This window comes from Schistocerca serialis, chromosome 5 (assembly GCF_023864345.2).
Source record: "Schistocerca serialis cubense isolate TAMUIC-IGC-003099 chromosome 5, iqSchSeri2.2, whole genome shotgun sequence".
NCBI classification, from domain to species: domain Eukaryota; kingdom Metazoa; phylum Arthropoda; class Insecta; order Orthoptera; family Acrididae; genus Schistocerca; species Schistocerca serialis.
In genome coordinates, this window is record NC_064642.1 from 372236046 (window position 1) to 372251767 (window position 15722).

General features: G+C 40.0%; 1 protein-coding gene across 6 annotated transcripts in view; it reads left to right on the top strand.

Moving 5' to 3' along the window:
- Positions 1 to 13351: 13351 nt before the first annotated feature.
- The window catches only part of LOC126481111 (uncharacterized), a 132982-nt gene continuing 130611 nt past the window's right edge, over positions 13352 to 15722 (top strand). For 3 of the 6 annotated variants that reach the window (XM_050104638.1, XM_050104636.1, XM_050104639.1), the window contains exon 1: positions 13352 to 13731. The gene's annotated coding sequence lies outside the window, so the exon portion shown is untranslated. Of the gene's footprint in view, positions 13732 to 14082; positions 14202 to 15722 lie in introns of those variants that run through there. The other 3 variants (XM_050104641.1, XM_050104637.1, XM_050104640.1) reach the window with 3 other exon arrangements.

The window sequence follows — 15722 nt, forward strand, 5'->3', positions numbered from 1 at the left end:
GTTTTATCCCATTTCTGTATGAATTCCATTATTTTTATTTTATAGTGGAATTTGGTGTCATTTACCACTTAATGTAAATCTTCACAGAAGACCCCTGGTCAAAATAGACTCATTTTACATACTTTTGAAAGATTCTGTGGAATGTCTTTTTTTTATTTTTAAAATAAGTCCTGCTATTGAGTCCGAGATTCCTTCAGCATCTAGAATATTGTTTATAGTTAATTTGTTTATAGTAAAATGCACATTTGTATTTCCTTGTGCCTGGTTACTTCATGGTAATACACTTGTTGCTATATTAATTATATATTATCTCTGTTATTTCCATGCACTTCTCACAATCCTATTTTACCTTGTTTATCTTCTCTCCCATCTTCACCGTCCCATCTTGACAACCTCAAGTTCTGTACTTCAGTGTCTCTCAACAAAAAGTAGTATAAGCAGTTGGGTTTCTAGAACAAATAGCATTAAGCAGTATGGTGATCTTTTATTATTAATACAGAATACACATTAAATTTCTTTGTCTGTTGTTAATCCCTGATGGTTCTCCTTCTTTATAGGATCTACATAACAGAATCAATGAATGGTGTTTATATACTTGTCTACACTGTGCAACACAATTAAAGGATCACTTTCTGAAATCCCATAATTGTTTCCCATTGCAATGTTTAAGTTTGTAATTTGATTGAAAGATGCCTACTACCTTCCTCTGTGATGGTGCAAAAACGTAGCAGCACCCTGTGATGTTATTCTTGGGCTTGGAAATGTTACATGCAGCAACATGTTGGTACATGCAAAAAAAAAAAAAAAATACCCTCAGAAATTCATGTGAGGTGTCAGGTAGGTTAATGATGTCAAATTGGCACCAAATTTCACAACAATGCTGCGCAACTCCATCATGGACATGCCACATGATGGGAAGGTAGTCAAACCACCTCCTAGCCACATTTCACCCCTCTGCAATCGAGGTCAGAATGTGATGCTTAGTGTTTAAATCATGCTATTTTCTTATGGATGGCTGAGGAAAACATTTCAGACACACCACAGCTTTTTTCCCTTAAAGCGTCGATTCCCATGCATTTCATGGTAAAAAAAAAACAACATTTTGCATGCAATGAGCAATAGGACAATGTTCGACACTTCAAAGGGACATAGAAGGGATTGCCTATCCTCAGGTGTTAGAGCAGCAGCAGAAAGCCAATTACGTGAATTATGTCAAAGTGTCTGTACAGGTTCACTTTTAAAGCGCATAATGAGGGTGCACAGATGGCACTGAGGGTATTGTCAAACTGGGGTCTTAGAGGGATCCTTTGCCATTTCATTCATGCATGTGTCAATGTCAACCCTCCCCCCACGATCATGCCACAGAAGAGTGGAAAAAAGGAGGGCTGCAAAAGCATAAAAGCCCTTTGTTGTATCATGTCACATCAAAGACGTGCAAGCACCACTAAAAAATATCATGCGGAGTAAATTGTACACCCAATTCACTTTTTATTTTTGTTGTTCTGGTCATCAGTTCCAAGACTGGCTTGATGCAGCTCCCCATGCTAGTCTACCATGTGCAAGCCGCTTAATCTCTGCTTAATTACTGAAACCTACAGCCATTTCAATCTGCTTACTGTATTCAAACTTTGGTCTCCCTCTACCATTTACCACCCCATACAGGATGTGTCCTACCAAATGATCCCTTCTGTTAATCAAGCTGTGTCATGAATTTCTTTTCCCCCAGTTCGATTCAGTACCTCCTCAGTTGTTATGCAATGTAACCATCTAATCTTCAGTATTATTCCATAGCACCACATTTCAAATGTTTCTATCTTCTCTTTGCCTGAATTGCCTATCATCCATATTTCAGGCTACACTCCAGATCAAAAGTATCCTGGTACCCCCAAAAACATACATTTTTCATATTATGTGCATTTTGTTGCCACCTACTGCCAGGTACTGCATATCAGACATCTCAGTAGTCATTAACCATTGTGAGAGTGCAGAACAGGATGCTTCACGGAACTCACAGACTTCGAACATGGCCAGATGATTGGGTGTCACTTGTGTCATACGTCTGTATGTGAGATTTCTACACTCCTAAACATCCCTAGGCCCACTGTGAAGTGGAAACATGAAGGGACACATACAGCACAAAAGCGTACAGGCCTACCTCGTCTGCTGACTGACAGAGACCGCTGACAGTTGAAGAGGGTCGTAATGTGTAATAGGCAGACATCAATCCAGACCATCACACAGGTATTCCAAACTGCATCAGGATCCACTGAAAGTACTATGACAGTTAGACAGGACGTGAGAAAACTTGGATTTTATGGTCAAGTGGCTGCTCACAAGCCACACATCACGCCGGTAAATGCCAAATGGTGCCCCGCTTGGTGTAAAGAGTGTAAACAATGGACAATTGAACAGTGAAAAAAAGTTGTGTGGAGTGACGAATCACGATGCACAATGTGGCGATCTGATGGCAGGATGTGGGTGTGGCGAATGCCCACTACATGTCATCTTCCAGCATTTGTAGTGCCAACAGTAAAATTCGGAGGGGGTGGTGTTATGGTGTGGTCATGTTTTTCATGGAGGGGGCTTGCATCCCTTGTTGTTTTGCATGGCACTATCACAGCACAGGCCTACATTGATGTTTTAAGCACCTTCTTGCTTCCCACTGTTGAAGAGAAATTTGGTGATGGCGATTGCATCTTTCAATACGATTGAGCACCTGTTCATAATACATGGCCTGTGGCGGTGTGGTTACATGGCAATAACATCCCTGTAATGGACTGGCTTGCACAGAGTCCTGACCTGAATCCTATAGAACACCTTTGGGATGTTTTGGAATGCCGACTTTGTGCCAGGCCTCACCGACCGACATCAATACCTCTCCTCAGTGCAGCAGTCCGTGAAGAATTGGCTGCCATTCCCCAAGAAACCTTCCAGCACCTGATTGAATGTATGCCTACAAGAGTGGAAGCTGCCATCAAGGCTAAGGCTGGGCCAACACCATATTGAATTCAAGCATTACCAATGGAGGGCACCACGAACTCGTAAGTCATTTTCAGCCACGTGTCCAGATAATTTTGATCACATAGCGTGTCTCCAGAAAAGACTTCCTGATACTTAAATTTATATTAGATGTTAATACATTCCCCTTTTTCAAAAATTATTTTCTTGCTATTGCCAGTTTGCAGTCTATGTCTTCCCTGCTATGGCCATCATCACTTATTTTGCTGTCCTAATAACAAAGCTCATCTGCTACTTTTATTGTCTCATTTCCTAATCTCATTCCATCAATGTCCCCTGATTTACTTCAACTACAATCATCAGCAATCTTAAATTTTATTCATGTTCATCTTATATCTTTTCAAGACACTACCCATTCTGTTCAGCTGCTCTTCCAAGACCTTAGTAACTCAGACAGGATTGCAATGTCATTGACAAATTGCAAGGTTTTTATTTCTTGAACCCCATGTTGTTTTCCTTAAGCATTTGCTCAATGCACATATTGAATGTCATTGGGGATAGTCTACAATCTCTTTCAGGCCCTTCTCAACCACTGCTTCCCTTTCTTATTCATTGACTCTTGCAACTGCAGTTTGGTTTCTGTGCAAGGTATAGGTAATCTTTCACTGACTCTATTTTATGCCTGCTACCACCAGAATTTGAAAGAGTCAAAAATTTTCTCAAAATTTGCAAATTCTACAAATGTGGGTATACATTTCTTCATACTGTCTTCTAAGACAACTTGTAGGGTCAGTACTGCCGTGCATGTTCTTACATTTCTCTGGAGCCCAAATGGGTCTTCCAAAGGCCAGCTTCTACACGTTTTCTTTTTTCTTTTCTTTTTCTTTTTTTTTTTTTTTAATGCAAATAATTCTTGTCAGTATTTTGCAACTGTAACTTATTTAACTGATTGTTAAGAGTATTCACAATAGAATTATTACATTCTTTGTGAAGTCTGAGAGTATTTCATCTGTCTCATATGTCTTATACACCAGACACAGTATTTTTGTCATGGGTGGCTCTCCCAGGAAACTGAGAACTTCTGAGGAAATGTCATTTACTACAGAGGCCAATGTTGACACTTAGGTCATGTAGTGTTCTGTCAAATTCTTCTCACAGTATAATTTCTCTCATTCATCATCACCTACATCTTCTTCTCTTTCTGTAATGTTGTCTCCAAGTTTCTTCTCCCTTCTATAGACCTTCTATATATTTATTCCTTCCATCTCTTCATCATCTGCAGAGCAAGTATTCATATAAACCTGTACTACTGTGGTAGGTGTGTGCTTCATGTCTATCTTGGCTACAATACTGCATTCACTATACTGTTCATACTAGCTTACCCAAGCTCCTACTTGTTTATTCATTATTAAACCTACTTCTGCATTACCCCTATTTGATTTTGCAGTTATATCTCAGTATTTGCCTGACCAAAAGTCTTGTTCCTCCTGCCATTGAACATCACTAATTCCCATTATATCTAACTTTAACTTATCCATTTCCCTTTTTAAATTTTCTAACCTATCTGCCTGAGCAAGGAATCTGACATTCAACGTTCCAATCCGTAGAATGCCAGTTTTGTTTCTCCGGATAACGACGTCCTCCTGAGTAGTCCCCACCCGGAGATCCGAATGGGGGACTATTTTACCTCCGGAATATCTTACCTAAGAGGATGCCATCATCATTTAACCATACAGTAAAGCTGCATGCCCTCGGGAAAAATTACGGCTGTAGTTTCCCCTTGCTTTCATCCGTTCGCAGTACCAGCACAGCAAGGCCGTTTTGGGTATGTTACAAGGCCAGATCAGACAGTCATCCAAACTGTTGCTACTGCAGCTACTGAAAAGGCTGCTGTCCTCTTCAGCAACTATAGGTTAGTCTGGCCTCTCCACAGTTACCCCTCCTCTGTAGTTGCTTCGATGATATGACTATCTATATCACTGAGGCATACAGGCCACCTCATCTTAGCAGGGTCAATAGTTCAAGTGGTCCACTTACCTGGAACAATATTGTAAAAATATATCAGGTCAAACAATTTGGAGTGTTTCACTCATTAACAGAATCTGTGAAAAACCTTGTGAAGGGATGTCCTGATTTTTTTTTTATTAATGGACCTAAAGAGGAGCCAAAGGTACCATAATGCTGAGAGAATTGACTCAATCTGTTGCCCCTCATGCTAGATCAATTTCTTTATCTTGCAAAACTCTTGTAGAAAATGATACGTGGGATATGGCACATAAAACAAATAATGCATTTTTATCAATAGAAATAGATTAGCCATACTAAGCACCCTCTGCCTTGCATCTTACAGTGGTTTTCAGAGTATGTTTGTAGATGTAGCTTCAACCAGCACAAGATCTGTACAACATTGTCACTCCTTGGAGCTTGTATATGTTTACTAGCATTGCTTATGGAACTGCCTCTCCTCCAGTTATATGGCAAGCAAAATTATATAATATTCAAGTTATCTTGAATTGCATCAAAATAACCAGTGGCCAGATTGCTCATACCTATATTATTACATGGGTCATAGTTGTAAACCCTAATAGTCTTAGACCTCAGATTTTATAAGCAATATACTCAGGCCATTTGGCAATCATAAAAATTAACTCTGTAGCTCCAAGCTTTACATGGGGGCATGAATTGAATAAAAAAGTAGGGAAAATTAGTGCTGCTTACTATGATTGTTCTGGATCTGTAGTGCTCTGGCTAAGGCTGTTTATCACTCAGCAAAATAGCCTACAGTACCATAGGGGAGACTTCATACTGGTTTTACAGAGTTTCCCTAGACGGAATATTTGATTTTAGTGGATGCCCGTGGCGTTGTCAGAAGTAATCAAGATGTCTTCTACCATCGCTTGTGTCCTGGTAGATGCATTAATTCATTTGTTTACTCAGTTTGGTTTATGCAAAGTGATGTGTCAGGCAATGGAATCGAACTAGTTAGTAAAAACTTTGCATGAAGAGAAGTTGAATTAAGCATTTGACCATTGCAACTTACCATCTTACCGTATTTACTCGAATCTAAGCCGCACTTTTTTCCGGTTTTTGTAGTCCAAAAAACCGCCTGCGGCTTAGAATCGAGTGCAAAGTAAGCGGAAGTTCTGAAAAATGTTGGTAGGTGCCGCCACAACTAACTTCTGTCGTCGAATATATGTAGCGCTACGCAGGCATGCTTCGCAGGCACAAAGACAAATACTGGCACCAAAACCTCTGCGTCAGTAAATTAATAAAAAAAGGTGGAAGACGAGCTTTTTTTTCTCCGCCCCTAGTTTCGACCACTGCATTTTCATACATTATCCAACGAAGTAAATACAAATTCCGTATTGTTCCTCTTCGAACGTAGCAGCATTTCAATGTACTACGAAAATCCGACTGGCAAGACTGTTTGGGATATTTGTCAATATGGCCAACTCTGCTTTCTGAATTTTTTTCCTAACTGTGAGAAGAAATGGTTGCTAATAGAAACTTTTATGAATTGTGAATCACATGCAGTATTCTCTTCGCCATAAGAATAATACGAATATAAACATTTTGCCATGTATTCTTTCGTGTTTGCTGCTATCTCATTTAAATCCTGTCCGCCTAATAAACTACGAAACTAGAGTGAGACAACAGCAAACGCAGAAGAATATACATACCATGTCATGTTTATATTCGTATTATTCTTATGCCTAATAGTGATACAGTCAAAAATGAAGCACGGCAATTGACTAGATTTTTAAATCTAAGATGACTCTAATTTCTGAGCACAATGTAACGTACTAAAGAGGCGTCTGCAAAGATTTTCAAACGGAAAAAATTTTCGCTAAATTCTCGTTCAGAACATCTTCTATCATACGCAGTCTATTATTTGATTCTTGTTGATCATTATCAAAGAAAGCAGCAGTGTAAGTAGCAACGAATAGCAGTCTCATGCCATTGTTTCGCTAATGAGACGATTCCTCTCTTTGTTTTTTTTTTTTTTTTTTTTTTTTTTTTTTTTTTTTTTTTTTTTTTTTTTTTAAAAAAAACTGTAAGCGGCGGTAGCGTGCACAAAAGCGAGCCATGCCGCGAGCGGCGACAGGCCGTAAACCCTCATTTTCAGAATGCGACAAACAATGCATGACACAGTACAGTAATGCATTTTCAGCTTTGAGTGACGGAAACACCTATAACAAAGAGAACTGCACTTGTCAGATCAAAGAAAAATAAGCAATCAATTCAAACCAGACGAAGCACGTGAAAAAGGAAGGGTACCCGTATAAATACGGACGGAGCGCCTGACGCATAACAACGGCTACCTGGTAAAGCTTAACTGCTAAGCTTGCGACTCGAACCAAACTACTACAGCTGTATCGTCATTCATTCAACCTAAATTGTGTCTCATATTACAATGGACCAAGTTTGTTTCGATTTGGAAGTGTGTCCTAAAACTTTTCTCTCCCCTTGAATTTCGAGTCTCAGATTTCAGGTGCGGCTTAGATTCGGGAAAAATTTTTTTCCTCGATTTCGAGTCTAATTTTTCAGGTGCGGCTTAGATTCGAGTGCGGCTTAAATTCGAGTAAATACGGTAATTCAAATGGTCAAGCTGGGTAAGCATTCAAGGTTGTAAGCGTGCACTGTAAGTTAGTAAGTTTGATGAAATATCCAACCTTTATAAACTGTATACTTGGTTACCTGCATATTGCAATGCAGAACACACTTTCACCCGCCAAGGCTCAGTCGTGCTTATGTTCAGGAGGGATTTACGGACTTGATTAAGCCTAATCAAATTTATTGATGACCAGCCAAAGCTCTAAACCAAGTTAATACCTAATAACAGTTGTTGATTCAGCATAGGAGACTTCATAGCCATGAGAAATGGCATTAACATTGATGCATGAGAAAAGGGTATAGTTGTAAAAAAAAGGAAGACATTTCAATGTTACTATTAACAATGTAGGAAGAGACAGATTGTTACTTACCGTAAAGATAGCATTCTAAGTTGCAGAGATGCACAATTAAAAGACACTTACACATAAACTTTTGACCTCAGCCTTCATCTGAAAAAGAGAAGAGCTGTCTGACAGATTGTGCAGGGACTAGAATGCCAACAGGTGCAGCATCATGAGGTTGTGGGGCATGGAGATGGGGAAAATGCAGTTTTAAAAGGAGATGTGCAGGGAAAGATGGATGGCAGAGAGTGGCCGACAGATAGGGTGGTAGACAGGAATGGGTAAGAGGTGATAGGATAGAGGGGGTGGAAACTGTTGGATGGATGGTGTGGGGACATTATGTTACTGCAGGTTGAGGTCAGGATGGTTACAGGAACGTAGAATGCGTTGTAAGGATAACTCCCATCTGCACAATTCAGAAAAGATGGTAGTGGAGGAGAGGCTTAGGCAGTGAAGCAGCCACCACTGAAATCAAGCATATTCTGTTCAGCTGGTATTGTGCCACATGGTGAGCTGCTTTGCTGTTGGCCTCAGTCCAGTGGCGACTGTTCATCCTGGTGGACAGCTGATTGGTAGTCATACTGATATATATAAAAAACAAACTGTTCAATGATGTAGCAGAGCTGGTAAATGACATGACAGCTTTCACAGGTGGCCCTGTCCCTGATGGAGCATGATCACCTACAATCATGCTCTGAAATGAGGGATGGCCTACCTGAGATCCTTCCCATCCTCTCCTAATAGTGTTTCACCACCCATCCACCCTGCACAACATCCTAGTCCATCCCTATGCCATTCCCAATCACAAACCCTTATCACAAGGGTCTTATCCTTTTGGAAGACTTGGGTGCAAGATCTACCCAAACCACCCACCCAGTACTTCCTATTCCACTCGTATCGCAGATTTATCCTACCCCATCAGGGGCCAGGCTACCTGTGAAAGTAGTCATGTCATTTACCAGCTCTGCTGCACTCATTGCACAGCTTTTTGTATCAGTATAACTACCAAACAGCTCTCTACCAGGATAAATGGCCACCACCAAACTGTGGCCAAGAGTAAAGTAGACCTCCCTGTGGGACAACATGCAGTGGAACAAAACATGCTTGATTTCAATGGCTGCTTCACTAACCGAGCCATCTGGATCTTCCCCTCCACCATTAGCTTTTCTCAACAGCGTAGATGAGAGTTATCCATATAAGACATTCTGGAGACTCCCATAATTACCCTGGCCTCAACCTACAGCAACATACTGTCCCCACACACTCCACTCAACAGTTTCCACCTCTCTATCCAGTCACCTCCACCCATTCTCATCTCCCACCCTTTTTGTTTGCCACCCTCTGCCAATGCACCCACCCATTTTTCCCTGCACCTCTCCTTTTTCACTCCATTTTCCTCACCTCCCTGCCCCACAACCTCCTGGCATTCTAGACCCTGCTGGAAGAAAGTTTGAAGCATCGTCCTCCTGTATGCATTTCTCTTGTGCTAACCCTCGTGCCACCTCACTTGGTAGGTGTTTGAGAATGCAATTCATAAGTAAGAAGCAAGCACACAAGCATCTGTTGGCAAATTACTATAGGAACTAATTGATTATATGTACTCAGGAGTCCACAGAAACGTATTCAGGAGCTGGCGGTGGTGGAGGATGGGAGTGAGAATGGAGGGGGTAGGGGGTAGGAGAGGCACTACTCTAACAGTCTAACTACCAAAAAAATGCACATAGCAACTACTAAAGGCATAGTACTGTCTCACTGTGATCAACCACGTAATGCTATAACTGGCTACATGAAAAGTGTAGCAGAATCACGCTCCTAGAGGTGTATGAGAATTTTGTAAAAACTCTATTCCACGTTATGGGAGGGGGAGGGGTGGAGGAGGCCAAGTGGGTTAAGTGCCCCCCTCCCCCCCCCCCCTTTCAAGCCGCCTAGGCGTATGTTCATCTTTGCAGCTAAAACAGTCTAGTGACAGAAAATGCAAGGTGCATTGATTTTGCACAATAGTTCAACAATCAGCATAATAGCCAACAATTGTGTAAGAAACATTTTTCTGTCCACTTTACAGTGGTTGGCGGGGGGGGGGGGGGGGGGCGCTTGTAAATCTGTAATCTGGGCAAGATAACTTGCAAACTATTATCAGAAACAGCCATTTCAAAGGAGTATAAATAAAATGGTTATGAAATGCTGGAAGTTTTACACACTTTTACTTGAAGTATAAGGTGCATATAATGCGCTTGGACCACCTTTTTATGCTGTGGTTACTGCAACACTCATACAAGCTCTGTATGCCAATATTGTTGATAATTAACGAAAAATTCTGGAAAGGAAAATAATTAAACAATTCCTATTTTCATCTAGAGAGGAACCTAATGTGCGGCACAACGACGATGGGCTTTGATTTCAGTCCCATAAGGAAAAAGTTAAAATATTCACTATAAGAAGTTTCCACAAACGTTTAAAAGAATAAGTAGTGGAAAATGACGCCAAGAAATGAATCAAGAGCCATTAATATGCTCGAAATCTGATTTTGTTAAGTAACAAAGTAGCAAATCAGTCTAATATTAAAGTGGCATTTATTTACGTTTTTTTTTCCATGTTTTTATATTTTATAACCATTACTTGTGGAAGAAATTCTCGTTAGAAATACAGAATGGCATAAAACAATTTAATTATTTCGTGTTGCCCATAACTGCGATAGATATATGAAAGCATGTGTTACGGAAATCACCAAATACAATATTAAAAACACACACTTTTGTTTTGGTGGTGGGTTAAAATGCAAAGGGTTTTTAGTTCGCTTTTCCACGTTGCAATAGCGAGGTTTGATGTGGAAAATACATTCTCCCAGGACGATACATTTCTGAGAAATATTGTCGTAGAATGTTAAACCAACCTCTTTCTTCGTGGCTATGTACTAATAAAGAGGGCTGACTGCGGACATAGCGTGTAGGGACGAACCCAACTTCCTGCAAAGTAGCACGACGGGCGCGCATGGTAGAATGCAGCGTGAAATTGCGACAGGCGTAGCATGACCACGTTCACAATAGCAGGCCTGCTACACGCCAATAACGAAATGTCTCCAAGAAAAAGTACTGGAAGTAAAACACTACTTTTCTGACAAGTAAAATTAGTCCTTTGTAAATATTTTTCATGTACCGGTAGAGGATTGGTACCGGTATTAAGTAGGGCGATTGCTAGTTATTGGAAGGTTTCATTCACTTCTCATTTCGCCGACACTCAGAAGTCTGGGCTACACTTGGCCACTGTTTCTATGTTTTGGTACAGTGTATCGATACGTGGAACTGTTTCAGTGTTTCATTCCGCTCTGTGTCGGATAACGGGTCCAGTTTCGTTCTCGTGCCACGGAAACTGTATCTTTGTTTCAAAATAACGCTGTTTCAGTCCACTTGTGCTTGGAATGGGCTAATTGTATCGAAACAGTGATGTTTCATTTCGCTTTGTCTCGGACGAGATTCGGGCGCGGCACAGATATGGAAATACGTTTAGTATACTACTTCATCAAACTCTTTCAAGAGTGTCGAAATCTTTTTGACACACAACAGCATGAAGCTTAAGATTTCCGAAAATAAAGCTTCGTTTCTAATTAACTGCTCTATATTGAAATGGCGTAATATATGCTTTATAAACACTAAAAAATAATAAAATAAAGCACACCATTCGCATTCAAAATAATAAAAGTGTGAAAAACATTCAGTTAAATTACACATCTCCTATGACATATGCTTCTCTGTTCATGTACAGTAGAGATGGGCAAACTGAAACACTTAACTGTTTCGAAACAAATGAAAGAGTACAATGTAATGTTTCGATACGCTGTTTAGAAACAGTGAAACAGTTTGTGTTTTGTAATCTAATAAACCTACACATTTTATCATCTTGAATGTCTACTGTATAAGTATGTCCATATAAACACAAATGAGGTGCGAGAGCGCTAATCATTTCGCAGATATTAAACTATCACTTGGGAGTCTTGGCAGTTTCGTATTTCCTGCAGCAAATGCGCTGCTTTCGTGTTGTGTGACTTACATACTTTTCAATTGGCTGAGGACAGCCATAGCTGAAGACAGAAGAACCACCACGAACGGAACTGGAGGTGGGAGCAAACTGCAGAAACAACGAATATGCTACTGGGATTCCCACATTCCGTTAGTATGGGTAATATACCCATCCTGCTAATTTCCATGCACACAAAGGGAATCATTGTGGATAATAGGCACAGTGACTATAGACTCACAGATAACACCAAATAATTCGAATAAATAACAAAATATAACAGAAAAATTTTGCCTTTCAAGGTGTTTCGAACCGTTACTATAAAGTCACCATGTTTCCCAGCCCTTCCCGTTCACCACTGCACTATCAGTGATATGTCAAACAGATTGCTTACAATTATACCTAGATCAAATTTATGTACATATCTAATAACTGTCACTCTACGCCTTTTTTTTATCTAGAATGTTGTAGGCTTACTTGCGTTTCTTAATACGATTACTGTACATGAGAAGAGAAGCGTATGTTATATAAAAAAGTTAATTTAACCGAATGATTTTCACATATTTATTATTTTGAATGTGAATAGTATGCGTTGTTTCATTGTTTGGTTAGTGTTTATAAAGCAGATGTTACGCCATTTCGTAATAGGACAGTCAGCTAGAAACGAAGCTTTATTTTCGGATATTTTAAGCTTCATTCTATTGCTTGTCAAAATATTTCGCCACTCTTGAAAGTGTTTCATTAAGTGTTATGTTGTGTTTCAGTGTCTGTGCCGAGCCCGAATCTCGTACGACACAGAGTGGAATGAAACATCACTGTTTCGATACAATTAGTCCGTTCCATGCGCAGGTGGACTGAAACAGCCTTATTTTGAAACAACGATACAGTTTCTGTGTCTGGCTCGAGATCGAATCTGGTGCGGTTATCCGAGACAGGGGCGGAATGAAACACCACTGTTTCGAAACAGTGAACCACAGCCGTTCCGAAATACTGAAACAGTTCCACGTATCGATACACTGTATCGAAACATAGAAACAGTGGCCAAGTCTAATGTACAGTAATCATACTAAAAACCGCAAGTAAACCTACAACATTCTGAATTAAAAAAGGCGTAGAGTGGCAGTTTTTAGACATACACGTAAACTGGATGTACTTTCAAGCAATGTGATTGACGGATCATTGATGATGTAATGGTGAACGGGAAGGGCTGGGAAGCATGGTGGATTTATAATAATGATTCGAAACACCTTGAGAGACAAATATTTTTTTCTCTTATATTTTGTTATTTATTCGAATTATGTGGCTTTATTTGTGAGTCTATAGTCAATGTGTCTATTCTCCACAATTATTTCTTTTGTGTGCATGGATATTAGCAGGCCGGGTATATATATTATCCATACTAACGAAATGTGGGAATCCCAGTAGCGTATCCGTTGTTTCTGCAGTTTGTTCCGGCTTCCAGTACTATTCGTGTTGGTTCTTCTGTCTTCAGCAATGGCATTACGAAGCCCGGTGTGGGATTATTTTATGAAGATAAATCCTGAGACAATTAAATGTAACTTGTGCTCGGCAGTGTTGTCGTTTAAAAGTAGTTCAACTTCTTGCTTAAACAGACACTTGCGACATAAGCATCCAACAGTTAATTTAAGTGAAACATGTTCGAAATCAGTTTTTATGAATCTGGGCAGTGACGAAGCCAGTTCAGTTTCCACAGCAACTGTTCAGGAATCTGCCATTTCAGTGCCCGTGCGTCAAGGTGAACAATCAGTGCAGGAAATACCCAGCACTTCCACCAGTTCAGTTCTGGGTAGGTGTGGTAGACAAACAAAGATTACTGGATTTGCATCAAGGCCAGTGCCTTCATCCAAACGAGCCAAAATAGACGAACAGATTTTAAGACTTGTTGTTAAGGAATACCTTCCATTTAATGTAGTTGAGAGTGCAGAGTTTACAAAAATGACTTATTTATTAAATGAAAACTATGTACCTCCCAGTAGAAAAACACTCTCCCACAGTTTACTCTCACGGGTGTTCGACAGCACACTAGTGCGAGTAAGATCTGCAGTACAAGCTGCATCCTACATCTGCATTATAGTCTGTCAGTAAACTCAAGAGCGAGTAGCGCTTTTGGTGGGGGAATTGGCCTTTCCCGGAAGAACGCTGCCACCGGGCTATAGGGGCACCCAAAATCTGTTGCCCGTTACCTGTCTAGCGGTGTAGATGGCCGTGCAGTGATATACGTTGTTCCTGTTCGTGGGATCGTAGTTGCCAGTGTCAGTGAGTTAACTTTGTATAATTAATGATGTACTTCGATACCCGGAAGTGATGGATAATCGTCTAGCATTGCAAGAAAATGTGCAGAATACGAAGAAGACGGGGTATTTGGGGAGTAACGAGCGTTCGATCGTCTCTAATGATATTACAGCGTGTATTAAAGAGGCGACCCAGAAAAGAACTGTTGGCTAACATTACCAGTCCTAATCAAAGGGATTCAATTTATGCAAACGTCGGCGTCACCTAATAGGGCGCATAAGTAAGGAATGGAAAAATAAGCCGCATGGTTTACTGGAATCGCCACGAAGTAAAACTAATATTTTTGGGAGGACACGCATCGTTATAGACGGTTTCAAAATCGGCTAAAACCTCTGATGCTTATGGAACACTATATCTCTATCTCGGTCACTCTTCACCTGATTCTAAGACATACTGCTTAAAGCGTGCGCAATAGCTATTCTAAACACTGCTGAAATTTCCTGCAAAACATGTACACCGATTCTGGACTTCTAAACAAAAAGCTTGACATAAGAGGTGCGTTCACATATTAATTTTTAGTTTTTGGTAAGAACTTTATTTGTTAATCTACAGCAATGTTATCCTCTTGAAAATATTCCCTATTACATACTATACACTTATGCCAGTGCTTTTTCCAATTCCTGAAACACTTTAGGAACTGTTCCTTTGGGATAGTTTATAGGTCTCTTAACTGTGCATTTTTAATCTCATCCATGCTTGTAATACCGCTGACCTTTAAGGCCTGCTTTGAAATGTTTATACCACTTGTCTGCCCTTGGTTTACTCATAGCAGGCTCACCAAAAGCAATATTTATCATTTCTAAAAATTTCATACACTTTATTCCATTCTTACAACAAAATTTAATACAGATTCTCTAATTTATTTTTATACAAAACAAATAATCGTTGATGCTACCAAAACACATGTAACCTTTCTGACAACTGACGACAGAGTAAATATGCAATATGCATAATACTGAACACATACTTTTGAGGTATGTTTACGAAGACAGTGACAAAAAAGTAGTGCAAATCGGACTAATACAACACACAAAATTATAAATTTCTGCTTACTTTTTAAACACTCTTTGTGTTACAAGAATTGTTAAGTTTCAATGCAGTCCTTCAAAGAAAACTTCTGCCTTTTAGTAGAAACACAAAATAAGAACAAGCCTTAAATTCTACAGACTGATTGCATTATATGGGGTTCGTTTTAGGAATAGCAATAGGGGAACATACATTCAAATGAACAGGCATTTGGTTCTACGTTTCTAATAGAATCCTGACTTCCGTTATTATATAATTATTTACTCTATAACGTTGCGTTTCGGAAGAAGCTATCGTTTTTTTGTATTCGTTATGGTATCTGTACACGGCTTCACCACAGATTTGAAGCGCACGCCGCGGCATGGCCGGTACCACGTTGTGAAACAGCCTGTAGAAGCGCCTGGTGACGTAGCTGGGATGGCAGAGTGGGGACTCGCTCGCTCGCTCTTCAGTTTACCG